The sequence below is a fragment of the Bufo bufo genome, chromosome 3 (genome assembly GCF_905171765.1).
Source record: "Bufo bufo chromosome 3, aBufBuf1.1, whole genome shotgun sequence".
NCBI lineage: Eukaryota > Metazoa > Chordata > Amphibia > Anura > Bufonidae > Bufo > Bufo bufo.
The window spans coordinates 583,836,470-583,852,395 of NC_053391.1; the positions used below are offsets into that span (position 1 = coordinate 583,836,470).

The 15,926-nt window shown below is 46.9% G+C and overlaps 1 protein-coding gene across 2 annotated transcripts in view; it reads left to right on the top strand.

The window, feature by feature from the left end:
• Positions 1-10,284: 10,284 nt before the first annotated feature.
• PRR13 (proline rich 13) overlaps positions 10,285-15,926 on the top strand; it is a 33,110-nt gene continuing 27,468 nt past the window's right edge. Inside the window, exon 1 of one of the 2 annotated variants that reach the window (XM_040425804.1) lies at positions 10,285-10,378. The gene's annotated coding sequence lies outside the window, so the exon portion shown is untranslated. Of the gene's footprint in view, positions 10,379-10,576; positions 10,597-15,926 lie in introns of those variants that run through there. The other variant, XM_040425805.1, reaches the window with a different exon arrangement.

Here is a 15,926-nt window from a genome sequence, read left to right on the forward strand (position 1 = left end):
GTTTCAGTTTTGAATTCCGTCTTACAAATTCGGTTGTAACCATGTTACAACGGAAAGCAATAATGGAACTTATAACGTTGATGTGAACCTGACATAAACTGTATAATTCTCTCATCTTTGGTTTCCCTGTGCAGCTGGTTACACTCTCATTTTACGGAAATGAATGAGAAGTACTCACCCAGGTTTCTCATATTACTGCTCTTCACAGGTTTAACAAATATGAAAATACTAATTATAAAAGGTATACTATAATAAAAGGTGTAAAACTGTGCATTTGAAGTATGAAAATACTTATTATTTCCTATTTACTGCTGGGTTGCCCCCACGGTTTACACTGCTGAGCAGCTTACAGTTGATGCTGCTTTGAAACTACAGGACCTGTTATGCTACAATCCAGATCACAGCATACAGTCATTACCAATGATAAAAAAAAGCTTTTCTGGGATGAATACATTTGTTGCAGTGGGTTTAAATCATACACACTTACCTCGCCAATTCCTTAAAGGGGTTATTCAACCCCTATAATGTCACCCCTAATGCCCGGGCCCCTCATATAGGTTATTTTTACCCCGCGTCGCTCCTTATACCTGCACAGCCACCGCTAGCATCACAGGTGGCGCTAAGGGATCTCGTCCCTGTCCAGGCCTACTACTGGCTACCTTCATTCGTCAGCAGATGTTTTGATAAGCGAGATGGGGAGATGCAGCGGCGGCCGTGTGGGCATAAGGAGCAACGTGGGTGCCAGGGTAAGTATAACCTATATGAGGGGCCCAGGCATTAGGGGGGGTTGGATAACTCCTTTACGTTGCCCGATGTTTGGGCCGTTTATCTAGAACGCTCATAAAAAAAACTATGTGTATAGCCCTATAGACTTCAAATGGTTGTAAAAAATGGCTGTGTGACGGCCATAATTTCTCCTATTCACATGAATGTAAACTTAGGAGATGTGGTGCCCCACACACTGCTATACAACATGCTCTTCAGGGTATCCAGTAGCGCCCCCAGTCGATCGTCAGATCTTTCCCCCATCGAGAATGTCTGGGGCTGGATGAGGCGACGGATCTCCCATGCACAGAAGCCGACAACCACCTTGGCTGAACTACTGGTCCGAGTTGAAAAAGTTTGGAATGACCACAGGAGGACATCCAGCATCTGTATGACCATTACCATGCCAGAGAGGCAGCTTGTATCACAGCAAGGGGAGATCCCACCCAGTATTAATATGACCCTCCTCATCACATAACCTGCTGCAGAACCCAAAATAAAGGGGGCACCATCTTAGTTGTGTGATCATGGACCAAGCACCACTAGCAGTTTATACTGCTACAATCTCAGCTCAATCGCATTAAAATTTTCAAGTGTTTTTTTTCATTTTCTGATAATGTATTAGAGCTGAAACTCTCCTGCAACACCTAGGATCACAGATAAATTAGATCCCAGTCAATCAACTTCTATGGGTGGGTTCACATCACGTTTTATGCCTCCGTTTAACGTATGCGTTTCAAAAGAAAGGAACAAAAACGCAGCACACCACAGTCAGGTAAAATTTACAATGGAACTCTATGGTGAACAGATGCCTCTGTATGGCATCAGTCTGAGGCATCCATTTGACGTATATGTTTTTTGTATATGTTAAAGGGGTTGTCCGGGTATTTTCACCCAGGCAGCCCCCCTGACAAGAGCTTAAGAGCAGTTCATGCTCCGATGCTCTCCTTTGCCCTGCGCTAAATCGTCCAGGGCAAAGGCATTTTGTGGAGTTCCGGTGACATGTAAAACGGTTAGGGCAGCGCTAAATCCCGCCCGTCAGAACCAGTGACGTCATCGAACACACTGCTGGGCGGAAGCTTCCGCCCGGCAGTGTGTTATAGTAAATAAAAGAGCCCTTGCCCTGCGCAGGGCAAGGGAGTGCATCAGAGCATGAACTGCTCCGATGCTCAAGTCAGGGGGGGCTGCCTGGGTAAAGTTATGGGTATGTCCGGGTTCAGCTCTGAACCCGGACAACCCCTTTGAAAGGATAGGAAAACCTAATGTGAACCCACACTTAGATGTCACAGGTACTGCAACCTTAGCATTTAAGTACTTAGATAGAGAGAAGGGGTTCCCTCTGTCACCCTATCACCACCTCCTGGGCTAATGAAGTCCCCAAGAACTGCCATCTTCATGCACCTATTAGGCCCTGCCAGAAAGTGCTAATATGATGTATGTCGGCGTTTTGCATACACTCTACATTAGATGATTGTATGGGACTAAAAAAAAAAGGTTCAAAAAAAGGTTAAAATGTTTAAAAATATAAAACAGGAATAAAACACACAAAAAAGTCTTTAATTAAAAATGCTTTATTATGTAAAAAAAATATAATTAAAAGATCCAGATTTTTGGTATTACCAAGGCAGTAAAAACACCTTCGGAATATTTGTACTACTCGTAAGAGGATTTTGATGAATAATATGAAAAACCTGTTAATGTGGCACGAGACAAACTAGTTACACGGCAGGAAAGTGGGCATTGTCCCTTTCTTACATCAGAGTTATCACCATCCCTGTACAAATCTGTTGGTAGCAAACCACCTACAAATGAAAAGTGCTGGCAGGACATATGGCGCCCCTGTATTTTGGGTCAGCAGTGTTTCAAGGGTGGGAAGCACTGAAGACATAAGGCATTGGTAAGTCTATATCTCTGGTCATCAAAACATCTGATAAACTGGCACCTCAGTGGTCTTAGCAAATAGGGCTACTTTCACACTTGAGTTTTGTGCGGATCCGTCATGGATAATACAACCATCTGCATCCGTTCAGAACGGATCTGTGGCGAAACCAACCTCGCCACTGGGTTTTGGAGGGGCCTGGCTACTAGCCTCTTGCCCCAGGATTATGGGCCCTCTCATCAGCCAGGCCTCATTTGTTCACAAAGGACTTGGACTAACTTGAACTCTCACCCCCACGAATTAGACCAGGGTTCAAGTTAGTCCATTACGTTTGGTAATTGTATTTTGTGGATTGCGTCTCAGACAATACTCATTGTGTTAGTTAATTGCGTCTCAGACAATGCTCATTGTATTTTGTTTATTGCGTTACAGACAGAGGGAAGGGGATTTTGTGTACAATTGCTGGGAAGGTTGAATACTGTAAATACCACCCTGTGGGTGGTAGAATTGTTGGAAGATGTGTATAAATCAATGCTTGTGTTAAAATAAAGGAAGTTCCTGTTTTAACCCTCAAGGTGAAGTGTCGTCTCATTCTTGGGGGAGGATTTATTGCATGCTGTCCCAGTTTGACTGCTAGGAGTGTAAACCTATTCGTATGGTTTCCTATTCAACTGCCTACAGCATTCATATGCTTGAGAGGATATATATGCTTCTTCGGTTCGGTGATTGTGGTGTCTGCCAGAGTGCTTGGAAACCTCAGGAAAACGCTAGGAGCATCCGTCAACGGAGGTACTCAGTCGGGGTGCGAGGTGATCCGTTACATTGGTGGCAAGCAGTGGGATGGCGTCCTAGTGCGAGGAGAAGCAGCTCAGAGACACCGGTAACGTGTGGAGTTACAAATTGAGGGCAAACGCTAGCACTCGTGCAGTGCCCCTGGGAGCAGAGGTATCCAGCGACTTGGAGCAGACAAGTATGGAAGGCTCTGAAGATGACTGGCTGGCCGAGGTGAGGCAGCGGGTGGCCCAGTATGGAGATAATGTGTCCATGGATATATGCCAGGCCATCTGGAACCAGGTCACAGCCAAGCGACACGCAAGGATGGAACGAGAATTCCGACTGGCGAAAGAGAGAGAAATTGCCCAGCAGAAGGAGTGTTACAGCAGCCGAGCAGAGGCTGCATCCGAGGAGGTAAGCCGTCTCCCCTTGAGGTGGCCAGAGGAACCCGAAGTAGGGGTCCTCATAGACTGGTCCTGTGAGGAACCACAACAGGCAGGTGGAGATGGGACCGAGGTCTCTCCACCGGGATGCTGGGCAGCTGGCCCAGACCCTCAGCAGCAGTCGGAGTTGCCAGGTGTGGACGCAGGTGGTCCTTACTCGCAAACGTTGAGGGACCTCACAGACTGGTCCTGGGAAGACCCACAGATGGCAGGTGGAGATGGGACCGAGATCTCTCTACCGGCCCTACAGGGATACTGGGCAGCCGGCCCAGATCTCCAACTCCAGATGGGGATAATACAGGGAGATAAGTGTGTCGTCCTTCCTTCCCAGCGGCAGAGTGCTTTACAGGGAGGGGAGACAGCCGGTTTCACTCCCCAGCGGCAGTGTGAACTACAGGGAGTGGAGACAGCCGGTCTCACTCCACAGCGGCAGTGTGCTTTACAGGGAGGGGAAACAGTCCCCTGGGAAGGTTGAATACTGTAAATACATGTGATTGGCTGTTTTTACAAAACCCTGTGGGTGGTAACATTGTTGGAAGATGTGTATAAATCAATGCTTGTGTTAAAATAAAGGAAGTTCCTGTTTTAACCCTCAAGGTGAAGTGTCGTCTCATTCTTGGGGGAGGATTTATTGCATGCTGTCCCAGTTTGACTGCTAGGAGTGTAAACCTATTCGTATGGTTTCCTATTCAACTGCCTACAGCATTCATATGCTTGAGAGGATATATATGCTTCTTCGGTTCGGTGATTGTGGTGTCTGCCAGAGTGCTTGGAAACCTCAGGAAAACGCTAGGAGCATCCGTCAACGGAGGTACTCAGTCGGGGTGCCAGGTGATCCGTTACAGGATCCGTTTGTATTATCTTTAACATAGCCAAGACGGATCCGTCTTGAACACCATTGAAAGTCAATAGAGGACGGATCCGTTTTCTATTGTGCCAGAGAAAACGGATCCGTCCCCATTGACTTACATTTGGCTCAGTTTGTAAGCAGCGTTTTTGGTGTCCGCCTCCAAAGCGGAATGGTGACGGAACGGAGGAAAACTGATGCATTCTGAGCGGATCCTTATCCATTCAGAATGCATTAGAATGCAAACTGATCCGTTTTGGACCGCTTGTAAGAGCCCTGAATGGATCTCACAAACGCAAAGCCAAAACGCCAGTGTGAAAGTAGCCTAAAAGAGGACCTGTCACCTCTCCTGAAGTGTCCGCCACACAAACTGGTAACACTCATTTGGACCTTTATTGCAGACATTTGCCAATGAATTCGGAATTCAAACAGTTACTAAATAGACATGTTAGGAGAGGTTACAGGTCCTCTTTAAATGGGTTTCCTTTAATTATTTAGTTATGCCATGTGGCGTGTATGACCTAACTTACCTGCTCCCCACCTCTCTGGTCCTGTGCCCTTGCCCCCATTTGTCCATCTTCCAGTCCCCAGTTCAATTCTGACTGGGGTATGGACATGGTCACCTGCACTGCTGCAGCCATGACCATGGATAGGCCACCACTGTCTGATCAGCAGGGTCCAACACCCTACATCCCACCGATCAGCTGTTCTGCAGTAGTTCTGGCACTGGGACTACACAGCTCTGTCCGTTGTGCACTGCACACAGCTGGTTACTGCAGTCCTGCACCCACTGAAGTGAATGGGAACAGCACTGCACCCACTGAAGTGAATGGAAACAGTACTGCACCCACTGAAGTGAATGGGAACAGCACTGCACCTACTGAAGTGAATGGGGACAGCACTGCACCCACTGAAGTGAATGGAAACAGTACTGCACCCTCTGAATTGAATGGGAACAGCACTGCACCTACTGAAGTGAATGGGGACAGCGCTGCACCCATTGAAGTGAATGGAAACAGCGCTGCACCCACTGAAGTGAATGGAAACAGCGCTGCACCCACTGAAGCGAATGGGAACAGCACTGCACCCACTGAAGTGAATGGGAACAGCAATGCACCCACTGAAGGGAATGGGAACAGCGCTGCACCTACTGAAGTGAATGGGGACAGCGCTGCACCCATTGAAGTGAATGGAAACAGCGCTGCACCCACTGAAGTGAATGGAAACAGCACTGCACCCACTGAAGTGAATGGGAACAGCGCTGCACCCACTGAAGTGAATAGGAACAGCAATGCACCCATTGAAGTGAATGGAAACAGCGCTGCACCCACTGAAGTGAATGGAAACAGCACTGCACCCACTGAAGAGAATGGGAACAGCGCTGCACCCACTGAAGTTATTGGGAATAGCTCTGCACCCACTGAAGTAAATGGGAACAGCGCTGCACCCACTGAAGTTATTGGGAATAGCTCTGCACCCACTGAAGTGAATGGGAACAGCGCTGCACCCACTGAAGTGAATGGGAACAGTACTGCACCCACTGAAGTGAATGGGAACAGCACTGCACCCACTGAAGTGAATGGGAACAGCGCTGCACAGCAGACAGAACTGGGTAGTTCTGGCGCCATCTTCCTGTGGTTAAGCTACTGCAGAATGACTGATCAGCGGAGTTGTGGGGTGTCGGATCCCTGCCGGATACTGATGGCCTGTACTATATCACTTCTAAGGGGATGGACAACCCCTTTAAAGAGCTTCTGTCATCAGGAACATGGTTACTAAACTGGATGGCTAATGTCAGCTGAAGCTAACAATGTTTGTCCCTGCTTTATATGTCACATATGGCCAACCTGCGTCTCTCCAGCTGTTGCAAATCTACAACTCCCAGCATGCCTACAGCTATCAGCCTACAGCAGGGTATGGTGGGAGTAGTAGTTTTACAACAGCTGTCCAGCCCTGTTATATTGTGAAAAATGAACTTTTATTTGATGCAAATGAGTCTCTAGGAGCAATGGGGGTGTTGCCTCTACTAATAGAGGCTCAGTTTTCCCATCGCGACGCCCCCATCATGCTGAGTGTTCACATCATCCTACCTGGCCCTGCCAATCATTCAATCAACATAAAGAGGGCGTGGCCAGAGGAGGGAGAACAGAGCCTCTAGGAGTAGGGGCAACACCCCTCCTAAGTGACATCCACAGAGCCCCCATAGCAGTGACATCCACAGAGACCCCATAGCAGTGACATCCACAGAGCCCCCATAGCAGTGACATCCACAGAGCCCCCATAGCAGTGACAGCCACAGAGCCCCCATAGCAGTGACATCCACAGAGCCCCCATAACAGTGACATCCACAGCGCCTGGTTGACAGCTATTCCCCCCGACTCCACCACATACCTGTGTGCTTGGCTTGGCCAAGGCTGTGTGCTTATTTCAATGAGTAAGGTTCAAAGGTCTCTAGGACCTAAGCGTGGCTTCTATCCACCTCTCTGACTGATATTTTGTAAAAATTATAAATCTTTATTAATTACTCTTTAAAATCTCTACGAACTCTTAACACAATTGAGAGGGAAAGGGGGAATGACCTGAGAAAATATCAGGCACCCGCCAGGATATAGTGTATCTGAAAGATTGATACAACTAATAAAAGATTGCACAGCCCTACCTCTCCAATTCTGAGGAATTTTAACTATTTTCTGTTAAGAGTTCGTAGAGATTTTAAAGACTAATTAATAAAGATTTATAATTTTTACAAAATATCAGTCAGAGAGGTGGATAGAAGCCACGCTTAGGTCCTAGAGACCTTTGAACCTTACTCTATATTATACACTCACCTAAAGAATTATTAGGAACACCATACTAATACGGTGTAGGACCCCTTTTTGCCTTCAGAACTGCCTTAATTCTACGTGGCATTGATTCCACAAGGTGCTAATAGCATTCTTTAGAAATGTTGGCCCATATTGATAGGATAGCATCTTGCAGTTGATGGAGATTTGAGGGATGCACATCCAGGGCACGAAGCTCCCGTTCCACCACATCCCAAAGATGCTCTATTGGGTTGAGATCTGGTGACTGTGGGGGCCATTTTAGTACAGTGAACTCATTGTCATGTTCAAGAAACCAATTTGAAATGATTCGAGCTTTGTGACATGGTGCATTATCCTGCTGGAAGTAGCCATCAGAGGATGGATACATGTTCTCATTCTGTTTACTCCAAATTCGGACTCTACCATTTGAATGTCTCAACAGAAATCGAGACTCATCAGACCAGGCAACATTTTTCCAGTCTTCAACAGTCCAATTTTGGTGAGTTTGTGCAAATTGTAGCCTCTTTTTCCTATTTGTAGTGGAGATGAGTGGTACCCGGTGGGGTCTTCTGTTGTTGTAGCCCATCTGCCTCAAGGTTGTGCGTGTTGTGGCTTCACAAATGCTTTGCTGCATACCTTGGTTGTAACGAGTGGTTATTTCAGTCAACGTTGCTCTTCTATCAGCTTGAATCAGTCGGCCCATTCTCCTCTGACCTCTAGCATCCACAAGGCATTTTCGCCCACAGGACTGGCGCATACTGGATGTTTTTCCCTTTTCACACCATTCTTTGTAAACCCTAGAAATGGTTGTGCGTGAAAATCCCAGTAACTGAGCAGATTGTGAAATACTCAGACCGGCCCGTCTGGCACCAACAACCATGCCACGCTCAAAATTGCTTAAATCACCTTTCTTTCCCATTCTGACATTCAGTTTGGAGTTCAGGAGATTGTCTTGACCAGGACCACCCCCCTAAATGCATTGAAGCAACTGCCATGTGATTGGTTGACTAGATAATTGCATTCATGAGAAATAGAACAGGTGTTCCTAATAATTCTTTAGGTGAGTGTATATAGCGTGGCCACCTCCTGAAGGACCTACAAGTTTGTTGGTTGGCTTATTTCAATGAGGAGACTTCTCAGCTTATCCACAGTGGGAAGAAAGGTTCAGACATGTTGATACCCAGCATGCCCAATCCTTCTTTCTCACAACGTCTGTCGTCAGAGGAGATTTGGGACATCCTCATACACGCTACATACTGGCTGGGCTCTGCACCAGATGTTCCCTAAAATGCAACAGAACAGCTGAGTGCAACTTCCATGGGAAGAAACCCATATGAGGAGCCTGGCACATGAACATGGTGAGCCTGGCACAGCTGGCACACACACAAAAAGCCTGGACAGCTGGAACACACAAACAAGCGTGGCACAGCTGGACACACACACATGAGGAGCCTGGCACAGCTGGCACACACACGAGAAGCCTGGCACAGCTGGACACGCACACACGCAGAGCCTGGCACACACATGAGGAGCCTGGCACAGCTGGCACACACGCACAAGGAGCCTAGCACAGCTGGCACACCCACATGAAGAGCCTGGCAAATCTGGCACGCGCACATGAGAAGCCTGGCACAGCTGGCATATGCACATGAGGGGCCTGGCACAGCGGGCACACACATATAAGGAGCCTGGCACAGCTGGCACATGCACATAAGGAGTCTGGCAAAGCTGGTACACACACACACGAGGAGTCTGGCACACACACACATGAGGAGCCTGGCACACATACATGGGAAGACTGGCACATGTACATGAGAAGCCTGGCACACACACACACACACGAGGAGCCTAGCACAGCTGGACACGCACACACACGAGGAGCCTGGCACACACACACACGAGGAGCCTGGCACACACAAAGCAGAGCCTGGCACACACACAAGGAGCCTGGTAGAGCTGGCCCACGCACAAGGAGCCTGTCACAGCTGGTACACACACAAGGAGCCTGGCACACACACACATGACGAGCCTGGCACACGTACATGAGGAGCCTGGCACAGCTGGCACACGTACATGAGGAGCCTGGCACACACACACATGATGAGCCTGGCACACATACATGAGGAGCCTGGCACAGCTGGCACACACACACACATGATGAGCCTGGCACACATACATGAGGAGCCTGGCACAGCTGGCACACGTACATGAGGAGCCTGGCACACACACACATGATGAGCCTGGCACACGTACATGAGGAGCCTGGCACAGCTGGCACACACACACATGATGAGCCTGGCACACATACATGAGGAGCCTGGCACAGCTGGCACACGCCCTCTCACAAGTAATTTCCCTTTAGCCTCAGGCTGATTTTCTATGTTTTTCTAGTGACATTTTTATTTTCCTAATGGAGGATATCATGACCACATAGCACAAGCTCTCTAATGGATTCTAATTAATGGTTTTTATGCTGCAGAAAAAGTGGAAAAACACAAAATCCAGAACGTGAACTGGCCCTGAAAGAAAAAGAAGCTATCTGTGTATTTTCCAGCTCTTCTGCTGTGTCATCCCCTCACCGCCCAGACTCGTCACTTCACGGAGTGGCGTCCTGAGTGACGAATGTCACGCGTTGCCAAGCAACCAAGAGGTTAACGGTCACCACACTGCAGTACTGATAACCTGGGTGTGTCCCGGTGTCGTGCGGACAGACTCTGCTGCTGGGCGGGGCTTCTCAGGGAGGGAACGAGACAAGGCAACCAATCAGAGAAAGAAATGCAAGGTGGGCGGGGCCAAAAGTAAAAAATAGTCCAAAGTCTCCCGGAAATAAAATACAGGACGAGCAGGAGGAGGGTTGTGCTGACAGGTATGTATCCCTGCGCTGCGCCTGGTATGGTGCCCGGTATGCACGGGGCTGTGCTGCCCGCTGGTCACATGACCGCCCCATAGACGCGTATAGATTATCTGCAGTACACTACTGCTGCTGCTCCCAGTGGGACAGTGGTAAAATACAGTGGAACCCCTTTGGAACGACCACCCAAATTGCATTGAAAAGTGGTCTGTATAGGATGGTCAGTAGGTGAGGTATGTGGTAGAACATGAAGGGGTTGGGATAGGTGATGTGGTGACCGCTGGGATGCCCAGTGATCAGGAGAATGGGGGTCCTCAGGTGCCCCTGAGGGTGGCAGTCTCATAGACGTGACTGGAGCAGTGGTCACGCGTGTGCACTGCCATTACATGTTCATGGGACAGTACGTGCCACCTGCGGTGTCCCCCAGCAAACTCTTATGGATAGGGCCCAAGCAGTGCCTTTAAAGGCCTATAAGAAGTTATCCTGCGGATAGGGGATAACTATTAGATTGGTGGGGGTCCTACCACTGGGATCCTCAATTGCCACCAGTAGCGCTCCTGCAATGCCAGTCCGGTATCTCACGGACCAACGTCTGCATGAGGCTTTACACTCACGTGATCTTCAGTAATATGACTTTGTGGATTGGAGGGAGCTGGCGCAGAAATTTGGCCGTGCACGTGAGGTCATTCTCTATGGAAATGCACTGAAGATGAGGGACCACCCAAATGTGGAAATGGTTACTGTCCCCTTTTTCAGTAACTTTTCTTAACATTTGATCAGCCATAAAGTTAAAGGGGTCTTTGCCCCCCAGTCTCCGTATCCAGGTGCAGAATGCAGAGGTGCTCTGTTCTTCCTGTAACCTCTCTCCATTCATTCTCTGCCTACATGCGGAGGCCTCGTGACCGGGTAGAAGAGGGGTCGGGGGAACCCCTGATGGAAATAGATGCACATACGACTTCTGGGACCTGCCACTATCAGACCTTTAAGGTGTATCCTGTGGATATGTAAGACATTTGTAAGGTGGGAATACTCCTTTAAAGGGTATTCTGGTTTCAGAAATCAAAGGTTATTTTAATTTTTTTGTATGATTAACGGTACATTTAGATGACCGTAATTCTGGGTGCGTATCTGTTCCGCAATTTTGCAGAATGGGTGCGGACCAATGGAGCCAAAAAAAGGTGTGCTGTCCGCATTTATAGTTCCTTTCCACGGCCCCACAAAAAATATAGAGCAATTCCAGACCAGAATAAGCATTTTCTATATAGCGCCGGCCATGTGCGGTCCGCTCACGTCCGGTATCTGTGTTTTGCAGATCCGCTGTTTGCAGACCGCAAAACACTTGCGGTTGTGTGAATGCGCCCTTAACATTATATAATTTTTTAGTACAACGTACGGTACTTTCTATATCAATTCCTTGTGATTTTCAGGATCTCTGTTTGCTGTCATTCAGTATGAACCTTTAGGGTATGTTCACACGGAGACTTTTGTAGGCAAAAAAAATAAAATTAGGATGCAAAATCTGCTTCAGGATTCTGTGCTTTTTTTTATGTTGTTTTTTTTTTTTTCATGATACGTCTTTTGATGCAGTTTTTCATCCTGCCCATTGTCGATAGGAATTCTGGATGCAGAATCTGCTTTAAAAATGGACGGGTTGATTATTTTTTTTCCGAACGGCATTTAAAAAAAAAATAAAGCTGCAAGCAGAAAAAAAGTGCGGTATGAATTTACGTACGGATTTCCCATTGAAATCAATGGAAAAGATCAGCATTTGTTTTTGCCACGGAATCCATGCCAAAAGAACTGTGTGTGAACATACCCTTAGGCCAGTTTCAGACAAGCGTGTTCTGACATCATCTGTAAGTATTCGTACGGACATAACGCTGTCACACAGAATTATGAATCCTAATGCTGTGCAGTCCGGTCACCGGAGCTGACGTCACAACGGGCATTCATGCCCCCACACGGAGCGTGCTTACTCCCATGGGATACGGTTCTGTCCTGGTCATGTAGTGGACACACAGGTGCACTGCTCTTTACAAGACACAGCTTAGGGCTCATGCACACAGCCGTTGCCCGTCCGTGGCCATATTGCAGCCCGCAAAAGGCGGGTCCGCAATACATGGGCACCGGCCGTGTGCACCCTGGATCACTTGAATGAGTCCGTAATCCGGCAAGGTTGGTGTGGAACCCCACAGAAGCACGTCTGAACCGCAAAAAACGCATTTTGGATGCGGACTGAAAATACGTCAGTGTGCATGAGGCCTTAGATTGATATCATACAACCCCTTTAACCCCTTAAGGACATAGGGCGTACATGTACGCCCTGTGTATTTCTGATCACTGCCGCCCGGCCGGCTGTGATCGGAACAAGGTGCCTGCTCAAATCATTGAGCAGGCACCTCGGCTAAATGCCCGGGGGGGTCCCGTGACCCCCCCATGTCGGCGATCGCAACAAACCGCAGGTCAATTCAGACCTGCGGTTTGCTGCGCTTTTTGCAGTTTCTGATCCCCGTGGTCCCTGACCGCAGGGATCAGAAACTTGAGTATGCCTAAACTAATATATGTTTCACCCCCTCTGCACCCCTGAATGATTTGATGGCAGCGGGAGGTGCAGGGGGTGGTGCGGCAGGCGGGATCGCAATCCCCCGCCCGCCTCCTCTTGAATAATCGTTGGTGTACAGTGGGTATACCAGGGTGTCAGCACATTGCTGACACTCTGGTATAAACGGCTGACATCTGTGATACGATGTCAGCCGTTTAACCCTTTCCATACCGTGGTCCGTACAGACCACTGTATGAAAAAGGTTAACAGCTCAGGGAGCTCCATCCCTCTCCCATCGGGGGGCTGCTGTGCCTTTGCAGCCCCCCGATGGAGAGGGAGAGAGCCCCCAGACAGCCCCCCTCCTTACCCTTCCCCGTCTGTGCAGTTCTGGCCACTACTGAGCAGACGGGGAAGGTTCCCATGGCAACAGGACGCCTTCTCAGGCATCCTGCTGTCCATGGTGCTGAACAGATCTGTTCTAAAGGCATAGATCTGTTCAGACAAAGTGTAAAATACAGTACAAAACACTATATAGTGTACTGTACTGTATTATACAGACATCAGACCCACTGGATCTTCAAGAACCAAGTGGGTCTGGGTAAAAAAAAAAGTGAAAAAAAAATAAAAATAAAAAAACACATTTATCATTGATTAAAAATGAAAAAAAATAAAATTCCCTACACATGTTTGGTATCGCCGCGTCCGTAACGACCTGATCTATAAAACGGTCATGTTACTTTACCCTAACGGTGAACGCCATAAAAAATAAAAAAACTATGATGAAATTGAAATTTTGCCCACCTTACTTCCCAAAAAAGGTAATAAAAGTGATCAAAAAAGTCGCATGTACGCCAAAATCGTGCCAATCAAACCGTCATCTCATCCCGCAAAAAAATCTTACCCTACCCAAGATAATCGCCAAAAAACTATGGCTCTTAGACTATTGAGACACTAAAACATTTTTTTTGTTTTAAAAATGGAATCATTGTGTAAAACTTACATAAATAAAAAAAATTGTATACATATTAGGTATCGCCGCGTCCCTGTCAACCTGCTATATAAAATTACCACATGATCTAACCTGTCAGATGAATGTTGTAAATAACAAAAAAAAAAAAACGGTGCCAAAAAAGCTATTTCTTGTTGTCTTGCCTCACAAAAAGTGTAATATAGAGCAACCAAAAATCATATGTACCCTAAACTAGTACCAACAAAACTGCCACCCTATCCCATAGTTTCTAAAATGGGGTCACTTTTTTGGAGTTTCTACTCTAGGGGTGCATCAGGGGGGCTTTAAATGGGACATGGTGTCAAAAAAACCAGTCCAGCAAAATCTGCCTTCCAAAAACCGTATAGCATTCCTTTCCTTCTGCGCCCTGCCGTGTGCCCGTACAGCAGTTTACGACCACATATGGGGTGTTTCTGTAAACTACAGAATCGGGGCCATAAATATTGAGTTTTGTTTGGCTGTTAACCCTTGCTTTGTAACTGGAAAAAAAATATTAAAATGGAAAATCTGCCAAAAAAGTGAAATTTTGAAATTGTATCTCTATTTTCCATTAAATCTTGTGCAACACCTAAAGGGTTAACAAAGTTTGTAAAATCAGTTTTGAATACCTTGAGGGGTGTAGTTTCTTAGATGGGGTCACTTTTATGGAGTTTCTACTCTAGGGGTGCATCAGGGGGCTTCAAATGGGACATGGTGTCAAAAAACCAGTCCAGCAAAATCAGCCCTCCAAAAACCAAACGGCGCACCTTTCACTCTACGCCCCGCTGTGTGGCCGTACAGTAGTTTACGGCCACATATGGGGTGTTTCTGTAAACAGCAGAGTCAGGGCAATAAAGATACAGTCTTGTTTGGCTGTTAACCCTTGCTTTGTTAGTGGAAAAAATGGGTTAAAATGGAAAATTAGGCAAAAAAATGAAATTCTCAAATTTCATCCCCATTTGCCAATAACTCTTGTGCAACACCTAAAGGGTTAACGAAGTTTGTAAAATCAGTTTTGAATACCTTTTGGGTGGTTTCTATTATGTAAGCCTCGCAAAGTGACTTCAGACCTGAACTGGTCCCTAAAAATTTAGTTTTTGTAAATTTCTGAAAAATTTCAAGATTTGCTTCTAAACTTCTAAGCCTTATAACATCCCCAAAAAATAAAATATTATTCCCCAAATAATTAAAACATGAAGTAGACATATGGGGAATGTAAAGTCATCACAATTTTTGGGGGTATTACTATGTATTACAGAAGTAGAGAAACTGAAACTTTGAAATTTGCAAATCTTTCCAAATTTTTGTTAAGTTAGGTATTTTATTGTGCAAAATTTTTTTTGGACTCCATTTTACCAGTGTCATGAAGTACAATATGTGACGAAAAAACTATCTCAGAACGGCCTGGATAAGTCAAAGCGTTTTAAAGTTATCAGCACTTAAAGTGACACTGGTCAGATTTGCAAAAAATGGCCTGGTCCTTAAGGTGAAATAAGGCTGTGTCCTTAAGGGGTTAAGAAGCAGATAATTTTTCTCCCTTGGATCTAAGGCTGCACTTTGCTGAGTGACTCACAGCGGTTTCTTGGGCTCTGAAGCCTCTGGTTAATAATCAGCCATCTAGCGGCATTGTAAGGGGCCCCACCCTATGCCTACACTCCCCATACAGGTCAAGGATGTTCTGCTCGGCGTGGTCTATGGACTATGATCGCCAAGGGCTCAGAAGTACTTAAAGGCCTCTTTCACACGAACGATACGGATTCGGTCCGGATGCGTTCAGTGACACTCGCACCATTTTGCAAGCAAGTTTAGGCTGCGTTCACATCAGCGTTCAGCCTTTCCGTTCTCCTGCTCCGTTATAGGAGCAGGAGAACGGAAAGGACGGATTTGGCACATACCTGAGCTGAACGGAGCCTACAGACCCCATAGACTGTAATAGGGTCCGTTATGTTTCCGCTCAGAAGATGATTTTGGAGCGGAGACAAAAGTCCTGCATGTACTACTTTTGTCTCCGCTCCAAAATCGTCTTCTGAGCG